The sequence below is a fragment of the Herpailurus yagouaroundi genome, unplaced genomic scaffold, assembly GCF_014898765.1.
Source record: "Herpailurus yagouaroundi ecotype Mexico unplaced genomic scaffold, PumYag 67120, whole genome shotgun sequence".
Classification (NCBI taxonomy): Eukaryota; Metazoa; Chordata; class Mammalia; order Carnivora; family Felidae; genus Herpailurus; species Herpailurus yagouaroundi.
Window position 1 is genome coordinate 357,958 of NW_024419969.1, and position 6,294 is coordinate 364,251.

Below are 6,294 nucleotides of genomic sequence, written 5' to 3' on the forward strand. Positions count from 1 at the left end.
ATGTTTATTTTTGAGAGAGGGGGAGAATGTGCGCAGAGTAGGGGCAGAGACAGAGGGAGAGACAGAATCTAAAGCAGGCTCCAGGCTCTAAGCTGTCAGCACAGACCCTGACGCAGGGCTTGAACTCATGAACCATGAGATCATGACCTGAGCTGTAGTTGGATGCTTAACTGACTGAGTCACCCAGGCATCTCTCTTAGTAACACTTCTTTTTTTTTTTTTTTAATTTTTTTTAATGTTTATTTCTTTTTGAGACAGAGAGAGACAGAGCATGAACAGGGGAGGGGCAGAGAGAGCGGGAGACACAGAATCGGAAGCAGGCTCCAGGCTCCGAGCCATCAACCCAGAACCCGACGCGGGGCGGCGAGATCGTGACCTGAGCTGAAGTCGGACGCCCAACCGACTGAGCCACCCAGGCACCCCAGTAACACTTCTTATACACTATGTTCTTACAGTAAAATTGCATAAACACAAGGTATGTGTTAATCAACCATTTATGTTATTGGTAAGGCTTCTGGTTAGCAGCGGTCTATTCTTAGTTAAGTTTTCAGGGGAGATAAAAGTTCTAGTGTGTTTTTTAACGCATGTGGGTCAGTATCCTTAACTCCTACAATGTTAGCCCAAGTTTTTCTATTTGTTGGCCAGATGACTTTGGGCTAGTCATGACCTGTTTGTTCTTTTTCTATATACATAGGATGTGATTTTCAAACTCTTCCTAAACAGAAAAATCTTGTTTTTAAGTTAGATATTTTGTGGAGTGTTTCTTACATCCCTCTGCTACTCTGCACTGATCTCTCTAAAATCCCTCTGAAGTATGACTGAGGAGACCAAGGCTCCAGAGAACACAATTAATCATAAGACTGGATGATTGCTAATTCTTACGTTCTCAAATTATTGATATGTTTTGCAGTGTTGTTCATGTCTCTTGACTTTCCATATAGTCTTATTTTTCTATTACCCAGTACTTAGACAACTTTAGTACAGGAGCTGGATCTATATACAGACAAATATGTGATCATTTGTTCTTTATCCCATACACAAAGAGGAAGTTATAAAGTCATATAAAATAAATGTCATTCAATTTGGTTAAAAAAGAGAGACTTTTTTTTTTTTTTAACATTTATTTATCTTTGAGATAGAGAAAGAGACAGAGCATGAATGAGGGAGGGTCAGAGAGACGGAGACACAGAATCCGAAACAGGCTCCAGGCTCTGAGCTGTCAGCACAGAGCCCAATGTGGGGCTTGAACTCACGGACCGCGAGATCATGACCCGAGCCGAAGGTGGCCGCCCAACCGACTGAGCCACCCAGGCACCCCGAGAGACTTCTTTTGGTGAACTTAGTTTATAAATTATTGAGCTACCCATTGTTGGCTATTTATAACAAACAAAAGCTTTTAATTTACTGTGGGATGAAACAACAGCACTATCAGCTATGGCTTACCCCATTCAAATTTGTGAATATGATTTTTGTATTAATTGGACAACTAGTTAGCTTAACAAATCAAAACCCAGTAATATTTTAAATCTTTGGCAACAGATAATGTGGCAAGATTATAGCTATAAAATATGTAGATACATTAGGAGATTTTGTTTTATTTTTTTATTTTTAAAGTAATCTCTATACCCAATGTTGGGCTTGAACTCACAACTCCGAGATCAAGAGTTCCATGTTTAATTTACTCAGCCAGCAGGCACCCCAATAGCTAGTAAATATGAGACTTTTTACTCTACCACAGTTGACTACAACATTAACAGATCTCCATTCTTTGCTAAATCCTTTATAAACCATTTCAAGAAGAAAGCAAAATGGAAGAACTAAGGGCTGCTTTAATAGTGTTTCAGTAATGAACAGTATGTTAGCCAGTTTGTCAATATTCACCAGTTCTGAGCTCAGTGAAAGGAACCCTGTTTAAAAAAAGAAACAATAGGGGCGCCTGGGTGGCGCAGTCGGTTGAGCGTCTGACTTCAGCCAGGTCACGATCTCGCGGTCCGTGAGTTCGAGCCCCGCGTCGGGCTCTGGGCTGATGGCTCAGAGCCTGGAGCCTGCTTCCCATTCTGTGTCTCCCTCTCTCTCTGCCCCTCCCCCGTTCGTGCTCTGTCTCTCTCTGTCCCCAAAATAAATAAACGTTGAAAAAAAAAAAAGAAAAAAAAAAAAAATAACCAAAAGTAAACCAGTTTATTTTTATGACTAAAACTGACTTTACGGTAAAAAAATGATAGTTGAGAGCCTTTGATATTTCACTATGACCTCTGGTATAATTCTTTAGTATGCAGTACTAGACTTTTCATGGTCTTGCCTAATTTTCCACTCTCAAGGTTCTGTTCTCTTGGTGACAGCTGTATGTAAATTCTTGTGTAAATTCTTGAATTTACACGAATTCCTACATTCTCTGGCTTCTGTGTTTTTACAGGTATGTAAGCCCCTCTGCCTTCAACACACGTCCTCGTGCACAGCTCCTGCCAATGGATACACTCTTCTGTAAGAGCTATATCTAGTCCTGCCTTTCTTGGTTCCTTCAGGCTGATACAAATGTCTCTTCTCTGAGTTCTGTAGAAATTTGGGTAAATCTCATAGCAATCTTTGTACTGAGTAATTTATCTATACAACTGTCCAAGTAAGGATCACTTTGGAGCACAGTGGAATATACAATGTTTTATTTATTTTTAAGTCGGCTCCATTTGGAGCTTGAACTCATGACCCTGAGGTCAAGAGTCCCATGCACTACTCACTGAGCCAGACAGGCACCCCTATATGAAATCTTTAATAAATGTTTGGTAAATTATGGAATGAAACAGTAAATATTTGGAAAAAATTCTTTCCTTTTTTTCTTTACTTTTTAAAGTTTATTTATTTTGAGAGAGACAGAGCACACAAATGGGGGAGGAACAGAAAGAGAGAGAGAGAGAATTCCCAAGCAGTTTCCATGCTATCAGTGCAGGGCCCAATGCAGGGCTCAAACTCATGAAACTGTCAGATTATGACGTGAGATGAAATGAAGGGTTGGATGCTTAACTGACTGAGGCACCCACGTGCCTATGAAAAATATATTTTTTTCAATTATTACATCTTTGTCATTGATACCCTTATTTTACTGTTAGGAACTTGGCTAGTTCCATGGTGCCTTGTTGTGTCTTCAATGAAATGGTAGCTACAATGCCTATTTTTGCAGATGCTTTTCTACCTGTTAATTCTTTACTCTTGCTCTTATGGTTCTGGAAAGCCTATCATAGTCTCACTCTTGCAGGCTGATTTATTTAGTTATCACACTAAATTCAGCTCCTAAATGGGTGGAAAGACTCCAATCTGCCCAGGAGTAATAAATGATGCCTTAGGGTGTCGATTACTACAAAATGTCATTTCAGTACCATAAAGCTAAGCATAGGAAGCCATTTTCTGGCTGGTCAGAACCATTTTTGTAGAACAGATTGTTAGCACCAGAATTTGGTCAGTTAGTTTGTGTGTGGACTTTTTCAAGGGCTGGGATTAGAAGTAGTCTCCTTTCCATAAAAGCAAACTATCTAAATTTTTTTTTTAGTGTTTATTTATTTTTGAGACAGAGAGAGACAGAGCATGAACGCGGGGGGGGGGGGGGGGTCAGAGAGAGGGAGACACAGAATCTGAAATAGGCTCCAGGCTCTGAGCTGTCAAGCACAGAGCCCGACGCGGGGCTCGAACTCATGGACCGCGAAATCATGACCTGAGCCAAAGTCGGCCGCTTAACTGACTGAGCCACCCAGGCGCCCCAAAAGCAAACTATCTAAACATTAAAAACAGACAAGACTGAAGGATAAGGGAAGTCTAGGAGACATGTCATCAGAGAAAAGAAAGAGTACTTGTCAGACAGAGGAAAAATAAAAAACAAAAACTGAAAAAAACAGTAATTCATTTAGTATTACTTATGTAACTACTCTATATATTAAAGATTTTTTTTTTTTGAGAGAGGTATTATAGTAGGAAATGTGGCCAATACTTCAATGAATTTGAATAAACATGGAAAGAGATGGGATCATGCTATAACTCCAGTAACACATGGCAACCCATACGGGACTACTTTTCTAACCACAAGAAATAAAAATATAATGATGAAGCAGAATTTTTTAAATTAATTAATAATTATTATCAATTAAAAAAATTTTTTTTGAGAGGGAGAAAGTGGAGAAGAGGGGCAGAGAGGGAGAGAGAGAATCTCAAACATGCTCCATTCTCAGTGCAGAGCTTGATGCAAGGCTGCTCCCGTGACCCTGGGATCATAACCTGAGCAGAAATGAAGAGTTGGATGCTCAACTGACTGAGTCACTGAGGTGTCCTATGAAGATGAAGCAAATTATTGTCCATATGCCCACACCTCAATAGATTCTAGATTATAAAAAAGCAAAAATGTTTTTTAGGTTTATTTGTTTTCACAGGGGTAGAGGGGCAGAGAGAGAAAGAGAGAGAAAGAATCCCAAACAGGTTCCAAGAGCTTAATGCAGGGCTTGATCCATGAATTGTGACCTGAGCCGAGATCAAGAGTTGGTGACTTAACTGACTAAGCCACCCAGGCACCCCTCAATTACATAATCTTTTCTTAGAGTGAGAGGTAAAGAGAGAAAGAGAACGAGAGAGAGAATCCCAAGCAGGCTCCATGCTGAGATCAACAACCCTGGATAACCACCTGAGCTGAAATCAAGTTAGTCACTCAACAAACTGAGCCACCCAGTGCCCCTCAATTACATAGTCTTTATGACACCAGTAACAGCAGGCAAAAATTCTAAAAATTAGGCTTGCCAGGAAAAATTCTGCAAACTATTTTTCATGCTAGATAAATCATTATTTTACTATAGTGTGACTTATACAGATTCTACAGGATCTGTACTTTTGCTTCTACAAAAGTGTGTACTAATTATTAGTACTAAATATGTGTCAAAAATCCTTATTCTTGAGGATCATCACTTATTACAGTTAATGTATAAATAAAATAAATGTATAAATAAATACTGCTATTGAAAATGCTTAGTCTCCTGTAAACATTTACCTAGAATAGGATAAGAACACAAATGTTTCAGAGTGAGGAATTAAACATAGACTGTAATTTATAAAACTACAGTTAGTTTAGCAACTACCCTCAAAAAAATAATGAAAATACAGGGTGCCTGAGTGGCTCAGTGGGTTGAGCGTCCTACTTAGGCTCAGGTCATGATCTCACATTCTGTGGGTTCAAGCCATGCGTCGGGCTCTGTGCTGACAGCTCAGAGCCTGGGGCTGCTTCAGATTCTGTGTCTCTGTCTCTCTTTGTCCCTCCCCTGCTCATGCTCTCTCTCTCTCAAAAATAAACATTAAAAAAATAATAATGAAAATACGTGTCTATGTGCAAAAGTTACTTGGAATTCTATAGTTTCTCCCATACTTTTAGAATTTATCCAGTCAGCTATTTCTGAATTGTCTGTTTTAAAATTTTTTGTATGTTTATTTATTTTTGACAGGGAGAGAGAGAGACAGAGAGAGAGAGAAAAAAACATGAGTGGGGGAGAGCGAGACACAGAATCTGAAGGAGGCTCCAAGCTCTAAGGTGTTGGTACAGAGCCAGGCATGGGACTCGAACCCACAAACTGTGAGATCATGATCTGAGTTGAAGCTGGTTGCTTAACTGACTGAACCACCCAGGCGCCCCTAAATTGTCTTTGTTTTTAAATAACTCAAAGTTTAAATATATCTTACCTATTTCAGTTAGAAATTTATTTCCCTGAAATATACAAAACTGTATTTCTTTAGATGCCTATTAAAACTTACTACATTTTACCATTAACAACTGGAGGTATAGTTTGCAAATGTGTTACAGGAAATTTATTATGAAATTTCCCTTTTCCTGACTATATCTCTCCCTTCTTACCCTTTTTGATGTGGCCTCCTCTCTACGATTAACTCTGAAAATCAGCTGTCTTCAGGTTGTTTTCTTAGAGTAAGTTCCACAGAGATAGCTTTTATCTCCACACATCTGTGGGGTGAAGTCAGCTCAGAATTTACTCCACAATCTTTCCAGAAATTCTGAAATTTGCTTAACCCTTATTTACTTTTCAGAGAGAGAGACAGGCAAGCAAGCTTTCACACAAGCGGGGGAGGGACAGACAGACAGACAGACAGAATCTGAAGCAGGTTCCAGGTTCTGTGCTAACCGTGAGCTGTTAACCTGGGCTCAAGCTCACAAAATCAGGACTCCAGCCAAAGTCCAATGCTTAACCAACGGAGTCAGCCAGTCTCCCCTGAAATTTGTCTTTAGAAAAGAGTTAACAGAGGTCTGTTTCTCTCCCAATT